Consider the following 22961-nt stretch of genomic DNA (forward strand, 5'->3'; position numbering starts at 1 on the left):
TTGTACCTTGTGGGTATAGGCATAAGTTGTTGTAGCTGGTTGAGGCTGATACCATATGTTGATGTAGGAATCGGGTCTTTTGAAAATGATCACATGGTGAGAAATTTGGTTCTAAGGCTTATCAGTATTGGTGGAAGGAATAAATTTCAGTTGAGATGGTGTTTTCGGGCATATGTGGTTGGAGTGATGTGGGGTCACCCGCGAGTGTATATATGGTAAGTTCACTTAGTTATTTGATGACTTCGGAATGGTTCTTGGCACGTTCAAGGACGAACGTTTGTTTAAGAGAGGGAGAATGTAACGATCTGACTAGTCGTATTGAGAGTTAGAGTCCCATTCGGTGGCTTAAGGTCTCGAGCAACTTCGTATCGTGTATTATGGCTTGCGTGTGCGGTCGAGTCGGTTTTCAAATGTTTCGGAATTGGTTTAGAAGGATATTCTTGGTTTGGAAGCTTAAGCGGTAAGAGTTGGCCGGAGTTTGACTTTTATGTAGACAAATCTGAAATGGTGTTTTAATAATTCCAATAGCTTTGTAGGGTGATTTTGGACTTAGGCGTGCGTCTAGATTTGGATTTGGAGGTCCATAGGATAATTTGAAGCATTTTGGCAGAAATTGGAAAGTTGAGGTTTTGGAAGGTTAAGAGGTTTGACCGGGAGTTGACTTTGTTGATATTAGGCTTAGACTTCGATTCCAAGAGTTGGATTAGCTCTGTTTTGTCATTTGAGACTTGCATGAAAAATTTGACGTCATTCCGAGTTGATTTGATATGTTTCGGCACAAGTTTTGGAAGTTGGATGATTTGGAAATTCATAAGTTCGATTCAGGTGCGGTTCATAGTTTCGATGTTGTTTGATGTGATTTGAGACCTCAAGCAGGTTCGTGTTATGTTATGGAACTTGTTGGTATGTTTTGACGGGGTCCCGGGGGCCTCATGTGTGTTTCGGACGGCCTATGGGCCATTTCCCCTTCTATTGGAATGCTGTTACTGGTGTCTGATGTCCTCTAATGCGATTGCGTAGGTACAACCGTGATCATGAAGGCTGTTTTGGTGACTGGACATCGTATTTGTGTTCGCAGTACTTTGCCCGCGATCGCGTGCGTATGGTATTGCTACTTCGCATTTGATCTTCGCGTTCGCGTAGTGCCTTTCTTTGGGCAGTGATATTTCTTTATCGCGATCACACCCTTATTTCACGATCATGATGTGTATTCATGGTAGATGATATTTTCTTCTTCGCGATCGCATATGTATTTCCGCGATCACGATGTATGTTACATGGGTAGCAGATATTAATTTCCAAAATCGAGGGTTTTGTTCCATTTTTTGCATCATTTGAGCTATAGACCTCGGATTTGAGCATGTTTGAGGGGTTCTTCACATGTTCGATTGCAGTGAGTGTTCTTTATCCAAAATTTATTGTATTTCATGATTCCATCTTTATTTTTATCGTTTAATTAGTGGTTTGAGTTTGGGAAAATGAGGATTTTGAGAAAAAGTTTCAAAAATGTAAAATGAGGATTTGAAGGGCAATTCGATATCGAAATTTGATAATTTTGGTATGGTTGGACTCGTATTTGAATGGTTTTTCGGATTTTATGAATTTTATCGGGTTACGAGGTGCGGTCCCGGGGGTTGACTTTTTAGTTTTAATTAATGTTCGATGATTTATTATCCGGAATTGTTTCCTATGAGTTTTATTTATGATTTGAAGTTATTTTGGCTATATTTGAGCCGTCCGGAGGTTTTTTCACTCGAGAAGATCATTTTATAATATCGGTCTAGCTTATTTGAGGTAAGTATCTTTCCTAACTTTGTATGGGGGACTACCCTTTAGTTTTTGAGTCATTTGTGCTAATTGTGTCATGTGAAGGCCGTGTACGTGAGGTGACGGGTACGTGGTCGGGCTTAATTATGGAAATTTGACTGTTTAGGGCTCTTAAGTTCTTATGTTCATTAGATCTGAAGTTGTTTTGTCATGTTAAACCCTCCATTTACTGAATTCACCCCTACGTATCTTATTTGGAATTAATTAGTTCATGTTCTACCCTTATTGCCAATTACTCTTACCTTAACTGAAGTTGTTGCCTCTTTTATTGCCATGCTATTTTTTTCGAAATTGCTTAACCTTAATTGAAGTCATTATTATCTCTTCCAAAATTGCTTAAGCTTATTGAAGTATTATTATCTCTTCCCTCGTGGAAATTCTTGAATAAATCTGGTGTAAAAGCGGTTGTTCTTATCGAGTTGTTACTTGTTTTCCTTTATTTGGTTTCACCGGACTTAGACAGTGTTCAGCTTACTCTACATCATTATTACCCATTTGCTTATGTCGCTAATTGCTGTTTCTAGTGATTCATCGCGAGTATTGTTTTGTTTTCCTTACCATACTTTGCTTTTTATTAATATTGTTTCCTCGTTAGTTCACCTTCATACTTGTTCAGGTTGTTTAGTCTAGTATGTGTCTTGACTGTCCCTCGTCATTACTCTACCGAGGTTAGTCTTGATACTTACTGGGTAGCGCTGTGGTGTACTTATGCTACACTTTCTGCACATTTTTATGCAGATTCAGGTATTTCAGAGTTGGTTTATCAATAGCTAATTGTTCGGGTGTTGCTGGGGAGACTCAAGGTAAACTTGTCGTCGCATCGGCAGGCCTTGGAGTCACCTTCTGATATTGTACCTATACTATTTATTTCTATTCCGAAACAGTTGTATTTAGGAATTTTTTAGCAAACTCAATAGAGCTTATGACTTGTACTACCAGTTTTGGGGTTGTAATTGTATAGAGATTTGTATTTCATATTTAACTATTTTTGTTTGAATTTTGCTATTATTTCAGTGAGTGTTAGGCTTACCTAGTCCCTAAGACTAGGTGCCATCACGACATCCTATAAAGGAAAATTGGGGTCGTGACAAGTTGGTGTCAAAGCTCTAGGTTCATAGGTGCTACGAGTCATAAACGAGTTTAGTAGAGTTTTGTGATCAGTATAGATGTCTGTACTTATCTTCGAGAGGTTACAGAACTATTAGTACAGTTTCACTTCTTTTATTCCTATCGTGTAGACTTATTCATCTCGGAGTTTGAGTTTTTATCATTCTATTCTCTCACAGATGGTGAAGACACGGGCTGTAGTTACTGATGACGATGCCCTTAGAGCCGGTGTTGCTAGGGGCCAGGGTAGGCCGAGGAGGAGCACCGGCCGCAACTAGAGCACCTGTCAAAGCAGTAGTTGAGGAGCCACTAGTAGCTCCTATTATAGGACAGACACCAGAGGCGCCTATTGTTTTCCCCGGACTTCAGGAGACTTTTGCACAGTTCCTGAGCTTATTTGGTACATTGGCTCATGCGGGGTTGATTCCGGTTGTGCAAGCTACTTCATAGACCGGGGGAGGAGCTCAAACTCCCGCCGCTTGTACCCCAAAGTAGCGAGTTCACGTTGGTCAGGTTCCCGGTATTATGCCAACACAGCCGGTTGTTCCGGTTCAGCCCGTGGTTAGGGAAGCAACATTTGAGGAGAAAAAACTTAGACTTGTAAGGTTCAAGAAGTATCACCCTCCTACTTTCAGTGATTTGGCTTCAGAGGATGTACATGGTTTTCTAGAGTAGTGCTACCGTATTCTCCACACTATGGGTATTGTAGAGAGGAGTGGGGTTGCTTTTACTATATTCTAGCTTAAGGGAGTGACATATCGGTGGTGGCGAGCGTACGAGTTAGGTATCCCGGCCGATGCTGCTTCACTTTCATGGACTCAGTTTTCGGAGATGTTCTTGAGAGAGTTTGTTCCTAGACCCTCCGGGATGTATGGCACGTGGAGTTTGAGCAACTGCACCAGGGAACTATGTTAGTGTCAGAGTATGCCGTTAGATTCAGTGATTTGTCCAGACATGCACCTGCTTTGGTTTCTACAGTTAGAGAGCGAATCCATAGGTTCATTGAGGGGCTCAGTCATAGTATCCGATTCAGCATGGCTTGGGAGTTGGAGATATTCTTTCCAACAAGTGATAGAGATTGCTCATAGATTATAGGGTATGTGGGATAAGGAGGGAGAGGTCAGGGAGGCTAAGAGGCCTCATAGACCAGAGAGATCTACTGGTCCCTATTTTGGAGGCAGGGTACGATATGGTATATGTTTTGTGGGCTAGCCAGTTCAGCTTGCACTTCAGGCTTCACACGGTGTTTCAGGTACGCATGGGTCTCAAGGTAACGTACCGGATAGCTTCGGCAGTCACGCCAGCTAAGGGGTTGCTTTGAGTTTGGAGATACCAGCCACATGGTGAAAGATTGTCCCAGAATCCGGATAAATGTGTCACAGCAGGGTATTCAGGCTCTGAGTCCTGCTCCAGTTGCTGATATCCCTGCACCGCTAGCTTATGGTACAGGTCAGGCAAGTAGAGGGCGCCCAAGAGGGGGAGGCCCGACCCGTTGATGTGCTCTCCACAGTAGGTTGAGGCCGTTGCACCAGATGGTGTCATTACAGGTATGGTTTCGATTGTGATAGAGGAAAATCATTCTTATTTTGACTTGGTTCTACTTATCGGGGTGAGTCCTCTTACCTTGATTCATATATGGGTGAGTTTAGTGATTTGGTACTCTGCTTATGTGTTTGCCCCTTTTGAGAGATTCTATAGTGGTAGCCCATGTCTATCGTTTTGTTTTATTCACTATTAAGAGCTATAAGACTATGAGTGACTTTCTGTTATCCATTATGGTAGGTTTTTGATGTGATTTCTGGGTGATTAGTTATGACTTGTGATTTAGATGCTCTACCGGTGTGGGAGTTTAGTATGTGTTGCGAGTTCGACATCGGAATTAAATTAGTTGAAGGTTATGGTGGGTATGATGTATATACTACTTGTAATTTAGAGCTGAGGATGGGGTCCTCGCATTTCCATGAGGTTTGTTATTTTGGGCCAGGCTACGTGCCATGATGAAGTTATATTAGGATGGGTTCTTTGTTATTTGTTGATATACTTTGATTCTCCCTTGCGAAATTGAATTGTAGAATATTATTGATAGGGAGTTATGCCTATCAGGTTTCTTTGATAGTTCTTTCATGTGCTTCCTTGTATATTCAGCCATATTCATGCTGTACTTATTAGGTTTTAGCTTGCGAGGTATGTGCCCAGGTGGCGTTAGATGCGACTTGTTGATTCGGGTGAATAATTATGAGGTCTTCATGTTTCTTACACGTTGTTAGTGTTGTGAAGGTTTGGAACAGGGTTCTAGCAGATATGAGGTTAATTGTCGGTGCTGGATTTGATTATGGGCAGGTATTATGATCAAAGATGTTGTTATGGGCGTATGTGTGATATGTTACATCATGTGGTTGTACCTTGTAGGTGTAGGCATAAGTTGTTATAGCTAATTGAGGCTAATACCATGTGTTGATGTAGGAATCAGGTCTTTTGAAAATGATCGGATGGTGAAATTTGGTTCACTTAATATGCATAAATAATTATTCAGAATCCAATAAGCTGCCTATTCTAGAATGTGATGACCTGAAAGATCATCTTATTTTTTATAACACAATTGTGCGCTTTTAAGCCTTAAAAATCTCATTTTTACCCTCCTCAAATTGAATGCGCAATCCGGGCGTATTTTCGGAAAGCTTTTATGTTAAAAGTTGATGAAAATAAGAAATTTTACCAAAAAACTTCATTTGAGTTGACTTCGATCAATATTTTTGGTAAACGGACCCAAATTTATAATTTGACAGCCCTGTTGGATCCGTATCATAATTTGGGACTTGGGAATATGCCCGGAATCGAAATCGAAAGGCCCTAGCCCGAGATATCGGACTTTGTCGAAATTTGAAAGTTAAATACTTAATGAAATGGAGATGTTTGACCAAGGTTTGACTTTTGGATATCAGGTCCGTGTTTTGGTTCCGAAACCCGGTATAGGTCTAATATCACATTTATGACTTGTCTGCGAAATTTGATGAAAAACAGAATTGGATTATCGTGATTCAAACGCCCGGTTGAGAAATTAGAACGTTCAAAGCTTTTTTGAAAATTTCATTTGAATTGGTGCTAAATTTGTAGTTTTAAGTGTTATTTTGGCGTTTTGATCGCGCGAGCAAGTTCATATGAAGTTTTTAGACTTGTGTGCATGTTTGGTTTGGAGCCCCGAGGACTTGGGTGAGTTTCGGATAGGCTACGGAGTGAATTTGGACTTAGAAAATATTGCTGGTATTCCAGCTCTGGTGTTGGCCTCTGATCTCACAATTATTCGCATTTATGAAGCCTGACTGTGTTGCAATTGCGAACTACTCATCGCAAATGCGAAGAGTAGCTAGGCCAAACAGTCTTCATAATTATGAAGAACTCTTCGCATTTGCGAAGTAAGGTTGGGAGGGGCAGTGATCGCAAATGCGATCATTTAGTCCCATTTGCAGAGATTCAAGTTCGCAATTGTGAACTTATCTTCACAATTGCGAAGGCAGCAGAGGTGCGTAGGACCTCGCATTTGCGATGTTCCCTTCGCATTTGCGAAGCTCAGGTCGCAAATGCGACATCTGCAGTTGTGTAAAAGTGACTTAGACATGATTTTTCTCCCATTCTTCAAATTTTCAAAACCTAAAACACAAGAGACGATTTTTCAAAGACCTTTTCTTTCCCAAATCAGAGGTAAGTGATTCTAAGCTACTTTCTTTCAATCTTTCACTTCATTTTACAAGATTTTCAACTTAAAATCTAAGATTTTCATGGTGGAATTGGGGATTTTTGGGTAGAAACTAGGGATTTTGAAATTTGAGGGATTTAGACATCAAATTGAGGTCGAATTCTAAAAATAATTGTATATCTGGGCTCGGGGGTGAATAGGTAATCAGATTTATTGTCCGAATTTTGGGTTTGGACCAAGCAAGTCCGGGTGTTGACTTTTGTTGACTTTTTCCATAATGACCTAAATCTAATTTTTGTTATCGTGGTGATTCCTAATGCTTACTTTAAATTGTTTGGTTGATAATTTGCTAGATATTGTTGGTTCGGAGGTTAGTTTGAAAGGCAAAGTCGTGGTTGAGCTTTGAGTGGTCCTTGGAGCGAGGTAAGTGTTGTGTCTAACCTTGACTTGAGGGAATTAGGAACCCTCGGACTATGTGTTATGTGAAACCCATGTGAGCGGCATATTTACAAGGTAACGAGGTCTTATACACCGCTAAATCACCTGTCTTCCCTGATTTACTACTTTTTCCTTAACTGGTTTTTTTCCTATCTTAATTGTTATATGCTCTAAATGCTTTCCATGCTTAACAGCTACGCGTTAATCAATATCTTCTTATGTTAACCATGTTAGCTTTTTTCATAGTTCCTCTAAACCCTACTATTTGCTTAATTTGACTTGTTTGCACCTTCTAATTGTAAATTGCTGGATTGGTTTCGCTATGTAGTATTATTGGTATAGATTTTATATCGAACAAGGTTTCATTTTTCTTGGTTCTGTTTGGTATCTATTAATCGTAAAGGCCTTGTGATTTATATTATTGATTTGACTGTGTACATTGAGTATTTGGTACTGATATGGTGGGATTAGGCTGCACGCCGCAACAGGTGTAATAAGGGAGGATTGATATGGTGGAATAAGGGTGAATATGTATATACGATGGGATCGGGTTGCATGCCGCAACAGGTGAAATAAGGGTGGATTAATATGGTGAAATAAGGTTGAATTATAATATTGATATTGACATATGGTGGGATCGGGTTGTGCGCCGCAACAAATCTATATTATTTTCTGTTATTAATATTATTACGGTGGAACAAGGGAGGATTATGTATTGTCTGGTAGGATCGGGTTTCGCAGCGTAATAATTGATATGTTTCCATTTCCTAAGCTGCGTTGTTTCTCAGTATTTTCATTTGAACTGGTAAAGATTAGTAATTCTGGACGACACTGGTGTATTTTTGAGGTTGTGGTTATCAATTTCTATTGGCTGTTTAAAATTCTGTTCAGTATTTCCATTAATATGTCATATTATATACTACATACAGGTTATAGTGGTGGTGACCCGCCTTAGCCTCGTCACTACTTTGTCGAGGTTAAGCTCAACACTTACCAGTACATGGGGTCGATTATACTGATACTACACTTTGCACACTATGCAGATTTTGGAGTCGGTCCCTGCGGCGTCTACTAGAGAGCTCAGATCGGATAGCTTACAGAGACTTGAGTTACGACTGCTTAGCGCTTGCAGCTCCTGAAGTCCTTTTCTTGTTCTTATTTAGCTGTGTACCTTCCTTTCGGATAACTTTATGTTATTTCAGACCTTTGAATGTAGTATTCTAGCAGCTCGTGTACTTGTGACACCAGATTCAGGGATTGTAATAGACGTTTGTTAGTCTTGTCTTCCGTATTAATATTTCAGTTATTCCAGTTGTCTCTCATTATTTAATTGAGCTGTTAAAAAAATGGATAATATGTTCTAATGTTGGCTTGCCTAGAAAGTAAAATATTAGGTGCCATCACAGTCTAATGGTTGGAATTCCGAGTCGTGACGAGTTGGTATCAGAGCACTAGGTTACATAGGTCTCACGAGTCACGAACAAACTTAGTAGAGTCTGGAGGATCAGTGCATAGACATCTGTATTTATCTTCCAGAGGCTATGAAGTTAGGAACAAATTCACTTCTATTCTTCTCTGTCGTGCGATTTTATTCTATCATTGCTGATTGAATCATTCTATTTTGTTCTCTCGCAGATGGCAAGAATACGTACCACATTTTCAGTTGAGCAGCAGCCAGAGCCCCCAGCAGTAGCTCCTACGTAGGGCAGAGGGCAGGCCGAGGTCGAGGTCATGCCAGAGGCCGAGGTAGGGGCAGAGCTCAGCCCCAAGCTTAAGCAACAACACCAGCAGTGGAGCCTCAGGTGGAGTTTGATGAGGAGGCTCCATCCCAAACCGTTCCAGCAGGACTAGCTCAGGTTCTAGAGGGGTTCATCCCCACCCCAGTACTTCAGGATGCATTGGTCTGTCTAGTGGGCCTCATAGAGAGTGTGGCACAGACCAACACATTTCCTGTAGCACCAGACGTCTCTCAGGCTGGGGGAGGAGCATGGACTCCCACTACTCATACTCCGGAGCAGATGGCTATGTCCAGTTTCAGACTCCAGCAGCTCAGCCCATTGGGGTAGTTCAGTCGGGTGTTGCGGCATAGACCGGTGATGGATCGGCTATGTCTTTTGAGGCTTTGTGTAGATTGGATAGGTTTACCAAGCTTTTCCCAGTTCACTTCAGTGGTGCATCTTCAGAGGATCCCCAGGACTATCTGGACAGCTGTCATGATGTGCTATGAAGCATGGGGATAGTGGAGAACAATTGGGTCGACTTTGTTGCATTTCATTTGTTGGGTTGAACGAAGAAATGGTGGAGGGATTATATGTTGACCCGACTAAATGGGTCGTTTTCTCTCACTTGGGACCAGTTCTCTCAGTTATGTCTCGAGAAGTTCCTTCCTATCACTCAAGAGAGGACTATCGGAGGCATTTCGAGCATTTGTAATAGGTTTCTATGGCTGTTACTCAGTACGAGACTCGATTTGTGGACCTGGCCCGTCATGCTATTCTTCTGCTTCCTACCGAGAGAGAGATATGGTGAGAAGGTTTATTGAGGGACTTACTTAGCCTATTAGGTTGCAGATGGCTAAGGAGACTTGGAGTGAGATTTCTTTTCAGATAGTTGCCAATGTTGCTAGGCGAGTCGAGATAGTTCTAGCTCAGGGGAGTGGTTAGGGATCTGACAAGAGACCTCATCATGCAAGTGGTTTTAATGGTGCCTCATCTGTAGGCAGGGGTACTTTTGATAGGGATCATCCTCCCAGGCCATATCATTCAGCGCTTCAGACATCCCACAGTGCTTCAGGGAGTCGTGGTCATTATGTGCCTCATTCTGGGCCACCAGCCTATAGTGCACTGCCAGCTCCTATCAGTTTACCTCCTATCCAGAGTTATTACCGTGGTCATTCGGCCCGTCCGAGTTAGTCTTAGTTTCAGCAGCCACAACACCAAGATGGATGTTTTGAGTGTAGTGGTTTTGGGCATATCAAGAGGACCTATCTAAGATTATTGGGCGGTACACCATAGTAGAGTTCTCGTACCATGATTCTGTCACCGGTTGCATCACCACCCGCTCAGCCAACTAGAGGTAGGGGTCAGGGCACTAGAGGTGGAGGCCAGCCAGTAGGAGGCTGTCCTAGAGACATGGTTTAGAGTAGTGGGGCCCAGCCTCGATGCTATGCTTTTCCAGCCAGGCCTGGGGCTGAGTCATCTGACGCGGTTATCACAGGTACAATTTCAGTTTGCAGTAGAGATTCCTCAGTTCTATTTGATCCGGGTTCTGCTTATTCATACTTGTCGTCCTATTTTGCTTCATATTTGGTTGTGCCTCATGATTCTTTGAGTGCTCCTGTGTATGTGTCTACCCTTGTGGGAGATGCTATTATTGTAGATCACATTTATCATTCATGTGTGGTTGGCATTGGGAGTCTTGAGACTCGTGTAGATCTCCTACTTCGCGATATGGTTGATTTGGATGTCATTTTGGGTATGGATTGGTTGTCACCTTATCATGATATGTTGGATTGTCACGCTAAGATAGTGACCTTAGCCTTGCCGACGTCGCCTCGATTGGAATGGAGAGGGACTCCAGGCCATTCTAATAGCAAGGTTATGTCGTATGTGAAGGCTCCACATGTGGTCGAAAAGGGGTATTTAGCTTATTTGGCTTATATCTGCGATTCTAGTACGGAGGTTCCTTCCATGGATTCAGTACCGATCGTTCATGAGTTTCCAAAGGTGTTTTCTGTAGACCTACCGGGGATGCCACCCGAAAGAGATGTCGACTTTTGTATTGATTTGGCTCCGGGCACTCAGCCTATTTCTATTCCGTCATACCGTATGGCCTCTCCAAAGTTGAAAGAATTGAAGGAGCAGTTGCAAGACTTGCTTGATAAGGGCTATATTAGACCTAGTGTCTCCCCCTAGGGTGCGCCTGTGTTTTTTTTTGAAGAAGGATGGATCGATGAGGATGTGCATAGATTATCGACAGTTGAACAAAGTCACCACCAAAAACAAGTATCTATTCCCAATGATTGATGACTTATTCGATCAACTTCAGGGTGCCAAAGTATTTTCAAAGATTGATTTGATGTCTGGCTACCATCTGTTGAGGATTAGGACATCCGATGTCCCTAAGATAGCTTTTCGGACTCGGTATGGGCATTATGAGTTTCTAGTGATGTCATTTGGGCTGACAAATGCCCCAACAACATTTAAGGATTTGATGAACCGAGTGTCAAGCTCTATTTAGACTCATTTATGATTGTGTTTATTGATGATATCTTGATCTACTCCCGCAACCGATGAGCAACACCTTCGAATCGTTCTTCAGACTCTAAGAGACAACTATTTATATGCTAAGTTTTCAAAAATCCGGAGTTTCTTAGGATTGGCTGGTTATTACCATCGGTTTGTGGAGGGGTTCTCATCTATAGTAGCCCTGTTGACCAGGTTAACCCAGAAGGGTGCCCCGTTCAGATGGTCAGACAAGTGTGAGGCGAGCTTTCAGAAGCTCAAAACTGCTTTGACTACGGCGTCGGTGTTGGTGTTGCCTATAGTTTCAGGGCCTTATATAGTATATTGTGACGCATCTTGTATTGGACTTGGTGCGGTATTGATGCAGGGTGGCAAGATAATTGTATATGCTTTACGGTAGCCGAAGGTTCACGAGAAGAATTATACTGTCCATGACTTAAAGCTGGTAGCCACTATTCACGCGTTGAGGATTTGGAGGCACTATCTTTATGGCGTGTTGTGTGAGGTGTTCATAGATCATCGGAGTTTGCAGTATTTGTTCAAGCAAAAAGAGCTCAATTTGAGTTAGATGAGGTGGTTAGAGCTATTGAAAGACTATGATATCACCATCTTGTATCATCCCGGGAAGACCAATGTGGTGGCCAATACTTTGAGTAGGAAGTCGGTGAGTATGGGAAGCCTTGCGTACATTCTAGTTGGTGAGAGACCGCTTGCATTAGATGTTCAAGCCTTGGCCAATCAGTTCATAAAGTTGGATGTTTCGGAGCCCAGTCGTGTTCTAGCTTGTACGGTTGCTTAGTCTTTATTGTTTGAGTGCATGAGGGAGCGGCAATATAATGACCCTAATTTGATTGTCCTTAGGGATACAGTGTGGCACGGCAATGCCAAGCAGGTTACAGTTGGAGATGATGGAGTTTTGAGGATGCAGAGTCGTGTTTGTGTGCCTAATATGGATGGACTTCGTGAGTTGATTCTAGAGGTTGCCCACGATTCCTGGTATTCTATTCATCCGAGCGCCACCAAGATGTATTAGGACTTGCGGCAACATTATTGGTGGAGGAGAATAAAGAAAGATATAGTGGCATATGTGGCTCAATGTCTAAATTGTTAGCAAGTAAAGTACGAGCATCAGAGACCTGGTGGTTTGCTTTAGAAGAGAGAGATTCCTGAGTGGAAGTGGGAGCTTATCACTATGGATTTCGTTGTTGGACTCCCACGGGCTCAGAGGAAGTTCGATGCAGTTTGGTTTATTGTGGATAAGCTGACCAAGTCAGTGTATTTCATCCCTATGGCAGTTACCTATTTTTCAGAGCGGTTGGCAGAAATTTATATCTGCGAGATCGTTCATCTTCACAGTATGCCCGTGTCTATCATTTCTGATCGAGGTATGCAGTTTACCTCATATTTCTAAAGGGCAATGCAGTGTGAGTTGGGCACGCAGGTTGAGCTAAGCATAACATTTCATCCTTAGAAGGATGGGCAGTTCTAGTTCACTATTCAGATATTGGAGGATATGCTTCGCGCATGTGTTATTGACTTCGGAGGCTGATGGGATCAGTTCTTGCTGCTTGCGGAGTTCGCTTACAACAACAGCTATTAGTTGAGCATCTAGATGGCTCCCTACGAGGCATTATATGGTAGACAATGTCAATTATTGGTTGGATGGTTTGAGCCACGGGAGGCTCGGTTATTGGGTACAGATTTGGTATAGGATGACTTGGATAAGGTTAAGATCATTCAGGATAGACTTCGCATAGCTCAGTCCAGGCAAAAACGTTATACCGACCATAAGGTCCATGATGTTGCATTCATGGTTGGATAGAGAGTGTTTCTCCGTGTTTCACCCATGAAGGGTGTAATGAGGTTTGGAAAGAAGGGCAAGTTGATCCCTAGATACATCGGGCCTTTTGAGATTCTTGAGCGAGTGGGAGAGGTGGATTACAGACTTGCGTTACCACTGTCGCGCCCCCTTTTTCCCCTTCCTTCCAGTCGGAGAGGAGTTTCCGGGTTCCGACATTCATGGGGTGTAATGACACATTTTCTTTTGGGAATTGGGTATTTAAAGATTCGTCACCTAATGATTTAAGGCGCATTAGGACACCTATAGAGTTCATTTACAACTGTGTTTGATAACCAGAGATTGGGTAAGGGCTTGAAATTATCCCGAGGGAAAGGTGTTAGGCACCTCTCAGGATCCACTAGTGTAGTTCCCGGCCAGATAGTTTTTTGTGAATTTGTGCAATTAGCAAGTAATCAAATAAGGCTCAAGTAGGAGGGGATTTAAGTTGAACACACAAGTGTTTGAAAAAAATTATTGAAGGGCAAGGTTTGGAAGAGTTATAAGCTAAACATGCTTGTAAGAATAAAGGGGTCCTAGGTTTGTTTGTAATATGGATCACATCAATGCAATACCCGGTATGACACTCCTCAGAAGAGGGGATACACGTGGTATTAGCGCACCGGTCATCATATCCATATCTACCCTTCCCACCCCGTTAAGGTACTAAAGTGCGGATTGGTCTCAATATCTATTGCGTGCTATTACCCGTCCCATTCCTATCAGTCCCGAAGGAATTTAGGACTACTATTCCTATAAGAGGGAGGTTTTAGGCTGACTCTTAAGTTTAAAGGTAAAAGGCTAAGCCGACATACAAACAACACGTAGGAATTCATTTATAGAGAAACGTGTAAGCAATTATAAGGCTCATGTATACCTCCGCAAATAATGCATGTAAATAGCACGACTCAAATACAATTAAGGTCTATATTTTAAAATCCTAAAGCAGGGAGTTTGAGTCAGAACCAGATTCATTATATAACTCAGAAAAGAAGTCTGAATCAAGCTTGCCTGCTGGTTGTAGCAATTGGTAATTAAACAAAGGCAATTCTATTTTTATTTAAGTAGTTACCTAAGGCTTGCCTAGCCGTAATAGTGATGTCCTATGAGCATGATATCTATATTGATTAGGAATGCAATAGAGCAGTGATTAATTTTAAACGGACAACTTGTGATCCTATAGGAATGTTTTCTAACGGTATTAAGTCAAGGCAGTGTTTAAAAAAACTTATTAAAGAAGCGACAGATTAATTACTAATCTAATTCAGCATAGACAATGTGAACTAAACTGCCTCTCCAACTGGACTGGTTTTAAATTCTATAGGCATGATATCTAATTATAAAGCTGATTTTTAACCCTATAGACATGATTTCTATTATAGCTATTTAGATCCTATTGGCATGGTATCTAAGTATTAAAAGCTGACTTTGGACTTATAGGCATGATTTCTAAGGGAAACGAATTTGGATACATGCTGTAATGAAAATTGAATTTTAATTACTTTACATCCTATGGGCATGATTTCTAATTGTGTGAAAGTAAAGCATGCAGAATTTCTTTAAAACCAGAGTAGATCCTATAGGCATGATATCTAATAGACCATGTTTGGAATAAAAATAAACCCTGTAGGCATGTTATCTACCCAATTTACTCACAACACACAACTACCTACCTTTTTTTACTATTCACCCCGATATTGTTTACAAATTATTACAAACCAAATGATTGAATCACAAAAGAAGTGCAGAAATAAGAAATTACAACCAAAGGAAGCCTGATCTTGACTTCCTCTCTAAGTTATGTAATGAACCACTTCAATGCCAATATTTCAAAGTCTTTCTCATACCTGGGTATGTCAAAGTTCCCTAAAGACCTCAAGGGATCCTGGGCAGTGCTCACACCCAGATTTGCATAACCAGACAGAATGAGTGCAGTGTGGAAGGGCCAGCCCTTATATGTCCAAGTTCAGAGGGAGCTCAAGGGTCCCAAGGCAAGGCTCACACAAGAGGGGCAGAACCTAGATTCTAAGAATATAGTGGAAGTGCAGAACACATGTTAAAAAGCTGGACTGATAGACCATTTTTTTGAAAGCAATTAGTAACAGAGGTGATTGAAATCAGTTGCAGTAAAACTCAAAACTACACAGAATCAGTAGTCATTCGAAGGGGGTCAAGGGATTTGGGGATACATCTGTCTATAAGAACATGAACCCAGTAGGGGTCTGGTTTGGTCATGCCCAGCAATAGCTGATGCTGGCATGGCCATAAACCAGCCAAAGGAACACAAACACATAGAGGGGATATGGGGGTTTGAGCTTCATAAGACAGCAAGTACACAGCAAGTGACTGACAGAGTATGCTTTAGAACACACATAGGGGAAGCATTAATCTAAGGGGAAAGGGAACATATTACAGCATGCTAGTTATATAACGTGACTGTAGAACCACAAACAGAAGTAGACAAGAATGAGGGAAACTGAAACAACTAAAGAAGCATGTTGTTGTTGAGGCTTGAAAAATTAACTAGGACATACCAGTAGAGAAGCAAAGTGCAGAAAAAAAAGTAATAAGGATTCCACAGTCTAGTCTTGACTTTCAGCCGGCTAGACAAAGCAGTAACACAAGTAGTAGTAGTAGTAGTAGTAGTAGTAGTGAGTGTAAGTGTGTGTTTTTGAACTCAAATTGTTCGTGTGTTTGAAAGAAGAGAGGGTAGGGTATTTATAGTTTTGAAAACAAGTGAAGAATAAGGTAACCAGTAAAGTTTCAACTCAAACATGGAAATAACCACAGTCAGAATCAATCAACACAAGTACTCCCCTTTAATCAAGGGATTACTGCTCAAACGAATACTAACAGGGTTAATTAAGGAAAGAAATCAGTTTGAGATAGATTGATTATTTCCATAGAAGTAAATAATTGAGTCTAAGTACAAAATATGCTTAGTTTTGGGAAAGAATTCAGCAAGGTAAAACATCACAGTAATTAAAGAAGGGGAATCAATTAATTTTAAACAAATGAGTAAAAATTAGGGTTTATAAGGGAACTCTTTGCAATTAATCGTAATATTGAGGAAATCAAGATCAATCAAGAAAGAAACATGATTCTGCACCTTGACATATAAATAGAACGAACAAAAATATCAGACATGCAAGGCCAAACGCATTGGCAAAAGAAATAATTGGATACATACAAACATGCAGCAATAACAAGAGTAAGGTAAGGCTCAGTAGTCAACAAAGTCAAATAGTCAGGGCTCACACGTAGAGCCAAAATGAAAAAACCAGTCTAACAGGTAAAGAGAGTCAGAAACAAGTAAAGGTCTCACAGTAACAAGTAAGGAAGACCTTTTAAGAAATTAAGATTTTAACAATAGTCGATTTTAAGAGATGATAAGAACTCAGAATCAGATAATCAAACAAAGAAAAGAGAGTCAGAAACAAAGAACTTAATCGAACAAGTATACATTCAAACAAACAGTTTCAGAACTCGGATAAGACCAAAAAAGACCTAAGGTTTTCAACATGATGAATCAAATAGAAGGAAAGCATAACCAAGTCATTTGAACATAGTAAAAATCATGAAACAACACCAAAAAAATCAAAAAAGAGATAAAAGAGGTTAAGAGAAAACCCTAATCGTTGAAAAATGAAGAGTCATTTTTGAAAGAAAATCGAAGAACCTTCGAAAAAATACTTAAAAAATTCATGATAAGCACAGATCTAAGAGATCTGAAATAAAATCGAAAGACCTTAAAGCTAGGGTTTCAGAGAGCCCAGAAAAAGTGAGAAAGACTTTGAAAGTTACCGATCTAGCCAGAAAAGTCAAGGATCTGACTTGAACAGCCATGGATGGCCGGAGAAAAACCAGAGATAGAGGTTGTGCAAGGACTGGACCAGATCTCTTCAAGATCTTTCCATGAAGTCACACAAACGAGCCACCAGAAGATGTAAGAGGCCGGTATACATCTCGAATGGCCATGGGAGTTCATGGATTAGGCAGGGATTGAAAGGAATTAGGGTGGAATTGGGTCGCGGCGGCTAGGGTTTATGTGAGGCTGCAGAGAGAATTGAGAGGAGAGGTATTCAAAGGCAGCGGGTGGTAAGAAATGAGTTAGGGTAATGGGTCGTTTAGGTTTATTTTAGGAAGGGTAAATGGGGACTGTTGATCAACGGTCCAGATTAAACGGGGTAGGTGGGAATCCGGGTTTGGATCGGTTAAAATTTGGCTAGGGTCGGGTTTAATTCAGAATTGGGCTGGGGAATTGTGGTTCAATTTAGGCTATAGTTTAAATACAAATGGGCTATTATTTAAATAGCCAATTTTTCCCTTTTTAAATTATAAAAAATAGTAAATAAATTTCTAAAAATAAATTGAAAGTGCTAAAATGATTTAAAACATGTAAATAACAATTTAAAAATATAGGGTTCAATTTTATGAATATAAAACACAATTAAATCTTAAAAAGGCTAATATTGCAATTATATGCAATTAGCTTTAAAAAATACTAAATAAAATTGTAAAATATGTAAAAATTACCTTAGCCATATTTTAGCATAAATATAAAAATCCAATAAATGAATCATCAAAAATAATAATTTTGGACATAATTATTGGGATTTTACAGATGAAAAAGGGAAATAAATCGATTTAAAAACCTTTAAAAAATTATGGTAAAAATAATAAAATATTTGGACATGCTTATGTATGCATTTATATGCTATTTTGAAAGTATTTTGCATATTGCAAATATAGGTATCAACAACCACCTGGTTTATCAACGGTCCATCTAGTATTCCATGTGTCCATGCTTCAGAAGTATCACGGCTATCCATCCCACGTGTTAGACTTCAGCACTGTCCAGTTGGACAAGGACTTGACCTATTATGAGGAGTCGGTAGCTATTATAGACCGGCAGGTTCATCATAGATCAAAGAGTTATCCTTCAGTTCGTGTGTAGTGGAGAGGTCAGCCCATCGAGCCAGCTACTTGGAAGTCCGAGTCGGACATGCGTAGTAGATATCCCCACCTTTTTCCCAGCTCAGTTACTTTTCTATATCCGTTCGAGGACGAACGGTTGTTTTAGAAGTAAAGAATGTGATGACCTGAAAGGTCATCTTGTATTTTAGAACTCAATTCTGCTCTTTTTAGCCTTAAAATCTCATTTTTACCCTTCTCAAATTGCATGCGCAGTCCGTGCGTGTTTCCGAAAAGCTTTTATGTTAAAAGTTGATGAAAATAAGAAATTTTGCCAAAAAACATCATTTGAGTTGACTTCGGTCAAAATTTTTGAGGACCCAAATTCGTGATTTGATGGTCCCGGTGGGTCCATATCGTAATTTGGGACTTGGACGTATGCCCGGAATCAAAATCGAAAGTCCCTAGCCCGAGATATCGGACTTTGTCAAAATTTGAAAGTTAAACACTTAATGAAATGGAGATGTTTGACCAAGGTTTGAGTTTTTGGATATCGGGTCAGTATTTTGGTTTAGGAACCCGTTGTAGGTCTAATATCACATATATGACTTGTCTTTGAAATTTGATGAAAAACAGAATTGGTTTGACGTGATTCGGACATCCGGTTGAGAAATTAGATGTTTCGAAGCTTTCTTGAAAATTTCATTTGAATTGGTGCTAAACACGTAGTTCTAGGTATTATTTTGGCGATTTGATCGCGTGAGCAAGTTCGTATGAAGTTTTTGGACTTGTGTTCACGTTTAGTTTGGAGCCCCGAGGGCTCGGGTGAGTTTCGAATAGGCTACAGAGTGAATTTGGACTTAGAAACTATTGCTGGTGTTCCAGCTCTGGTGTTGGCCTCTGATCTCGCAATTGCGAGATCAAAGTTCGCATTTGCGAAGCCTAACATTGTTGCAATTGCAAGCTACTCATCGCAAATGCAAAGAGTAGCTAGTCCAAACAGTCTTCACAATTGCGAAGAACTCTAGGAGGGGCAGTTACCGCAAATGCGATCATTTAGTCGCGTAGAGGTGCGGAAGACCTCACATTTGCGATATTCCCTTCGCATTTGCGAAGTTCATGTCACAAATGCGACATCTGTAGCTGTATAAAAGTGATTTAGATGGAATTTTTCTCTCATTCTTCAAATTTGCAAAACCTAAAACACAAGAGGCGATTTTTCAAAGACCTTTTCTTCCCCAAATCATAGGCAAGTGATTCTAAACTAGTTTCTTTCAATCTTTCACTTTATTTTAGAAGATTTCAACTTCAAATCTAAGGTTTCCATGGTGGAATCAGGGATTTTTGGGTAGAAACTAGAGATTTCGAAATTTAGGAGATTTAGACCTCAAATTAAGGTCGGATTCCAAAACTAATTATATATCCGGGCTCGAGGGTGATTGGGTAATCGGGGTTTGGTCAAAATTTTGGTTTGGACCAAGAGGCCCCGGATGTTGACTTTTGTTGACTTTTTTCATAATGACCTAAATCTAATTTTTGTTATCGTGGGTGATTCCTAAGGCTTATTTTGAATCGTTTGGTTGGTAATTTGCTAGATATTGTCAGTTTGGAGGCTAGTTTGAAAGGCAAAACCGTGGTTGAGCTTTGAGTGGTCCTTAGAGCAAGGTAAGTGTAGTGTCTAACCTTGACTTGAGGGAATTAAGAACCGTCAGACTATGTGTTATGTGAAATCCATGTGAGCGGTGTATATGCGAGGTGACAAGTGCTTATACGCCACCAAATTACATGTCTTCCCTGATTTACTGCTTTTTCCTTAACTGTTTCCTTTCCTTTCTTAATTGTTATATGCTCTAAATGTTTTCTATGCTTAACTGCTACGTTTTAAATCAATATCTTCTTATGTTAACCATGTTAGCTTTTTTCATAGTTTCCCTATGTCACGACCCAAAAACCGACCCGGTCGTGATGGCGCCAATCGTGAAACTAGGCTAGCCGACACAACTTCCGAATCAACTACTCCCTCCGTTCCAATTTATATGAACTTGTTTGACTGGGCATGGAGTTTAAGAAAAAATAAAGACTTTTGGAATTTGTGGTCCTAAACAAAGCAAAAAGAGGCCCAGAGTATTTGTGTGGTTATAAAAGCTTCTCATTAAGGGTAGAATTGTAAGTTTAAGCTAAATTATTACCAAATTTAGAAAGGGGTCATTCCTTTTGGAGCGGACCAAAAAAGAAATAGGTTCACATAAACTGAAACAGAGGGAGTATTATTTAATCTGAGTCATTTTATACAATTTATTAATCAATAATCTCATGATGCAAGTCTAAATGAATAGTGCAAAATAAATACACAAGCCCGACATCGGGGTGTCTTTAGTCATGAGCATCTACTACAATTTTCTAACAACATCAAGACCAAGATGGCCGGGAAAATCACAAGAATACATAAGGAAGAATAGTAGGGAGAAAAGCAGGGCTGCGATCGCCATGCAGTTACCTTGCTAACTCCGATGAACCTACCACCAAGTTCAGAAATACCTAAATCTGCACACAAGGTGCAGGGAGTAATGTGAGTACGCCAACTCAGGAAGGAATAAAAGTAAATAAAGACTGAGCAGTAAGAAATCACGTAAACCACGTCATAGCACCACAGTGGATACAACATGTTTCTCAAAACATGATACAAATCAAATCATCTCGTTCAACTCCCATTTCGGGGAAAAATCCTTTGAAAATGTCTTTCTAGCAGTTTCAGTAGAAGTTCGATGTAATTTATAGTGAAAGTGATGAAAATAATAATTGGCCTCTCGGCCAAAACATAGTTCGTATACAGCTCCTCGGGCAAACAGAAGTTCATAACCATCTCATAACTTAAAAAAATCTCAGTAGAAGTAACAAAGCCAAATCAGTGACTAAATTCCGAACACCTCGTAAAAACTTCAGTTTAAATGAAAGTTGTTTAGAATATTTGTTTAACATTTTCAATAGAGGCTCGGTCTAAAGATGAGTGAAAGTAGTAATTTAATCAACATATTCAATAGAGACTCACTTTAAGGAGGAGTGGAAACAGTAAGTTCATAAGCAGGCCCATCAGGCAAAGCATCACTCCTATATGTGTATATATATATATAGCCCCTCGGGCAAGCCACTCAGTCACTCATGACTCAAATCTCAGCAATTAGTGCTCACACTCAGCACTCACGCTCAATAGGTACCATATAATAACCGTTGCGGCGTGCAGCCCGATTCGTATATCGCTGCGGCGTGCAGCCCGATCCATATATATGTCGACTGCGCTCACTGGGGGTATGCAGACTCCGGAGGGGCTCCTACAGCCCAAGCGCTATATCGCTGCGGCGTGCAACCCGATCCAACATATAACTGCGGTGTGCAGCCCGATCCATATATTGCTGCGGCGTGAAACCCGATTCATGTATATATATATATATATATATATATATATATATATATATATATATATATATATATATATATATATATATATATATATATATATATATATGTTGTTGCGACGTGCAACCCGATCCATAAATATATAATCCTCACAACCAGGCCCTCGGCCTCTCTCAGTCATTAGCCTCACAATCAGACCCTCGGTCTTTCTCAGCCATCATCCTCACAAGCCACTCAGACTATCAGTAAAAAAATAGGGCGTTCAGCTCAAAATATCATTTATAGTATAAAAATTAAGTAAATAAGGCTGAGTTAGGAAATCACTAAAATACAGCATGACTAAGTACAATTATTAAGTCAAAACAGTGAGGAAAAGTAGTAAAAGCCCCATAAGGGTCCAAAACAATTGGCATGAGGCCCAAATACGGCATTCCGCCGAAAACATAGTAATACTTTGCAAAAACACAATGATATCAACTAGTTTTCAATCAAATACGCGAGTTAACAGTCGTACGGGATTGACCAAGTCACAATCCCCGACGGTGCACGACTCCACGCTCGTCATCTAGCATGTGCATCACCTCAAAGTTACACAACGATGTGAAATCCGGGGTTTCATACCCTCAGGATAGCATTTACAATCATGACTTACCTCAATTCGGTCCAAACTCTAGCCTGCAATGCCTTTGCCCCTCAAATTGGCCTCCAATTTCTCCAAATCTAACCAAAATCATATTCATACCATCAAAATATGTTGAGGCAACAAAGCCCACTCGAAAATAACCAATTACATCAGGAATCCTGAAATTGGCCAAACCCGACCCCCGGGCCCACATCTCGGAATCCAATAAAAATCACATCACTAGAATACTCATCCTCCCACGAGTCTATACATACCAAGAACATCAAAATCGGACCTCAAATGACCCCTCAAATCTCCAATTCAACTCTCCAATTTTTCTTCCAATTTTCATCCCAAATTCCCAAATTAAATGATAAAAATTAAGATAAAATCATAGGATTTAACCAAATTTGGGTGAAGAACACTAACCCCAATCAATCCTATGAAAATCCCCTTCAAAATCGCCTTCTGCCGAGCTCCATAGCTCCAAAAATGCAAAAATGGCCGAAATCCTCGAAATAGAGTACTTTATAAGGCTGCCCAGGCTTCCTCTTTCGCGAACGTGGGACGACCATCGTGTCCGCAATGAAGAAAAAAAATATCAGCTCCCAAAATGCTCTATGCATTCGCGGCACAAGCCTCGCGAACGCGATACCTACTGGAGACATAACTACGCGAATGCGAAGAACACAACATCAACACATCGCGAACGCGACACCCAAAGCGTGAACGCAAAGAACAGAATTCACCACCTCGAGAACACTCTTCGCGAACGCGAGTCCCTTACCGCGAACGCGAAGAACAAACTGTTTGCTATAGAAATACCAGCAAAAATCTGCCCGCTTTTCAAGTCCAAAGATGACC

Source organism: Nicotiana tabacum, chromosome 16 (assembly GCF_000715075.1).
Source record: "Nicotiana tabacum cultivar K326 chromosome 16, ASM71507v2, whole genome shotgun sequence".
Lineage (NCBI taxonomy): Eukaryota > Viridiplantae > Streptophyta > Magnoliopsida > Solanales > Solanaceae > Nicotiana > Nicotiana tabacum.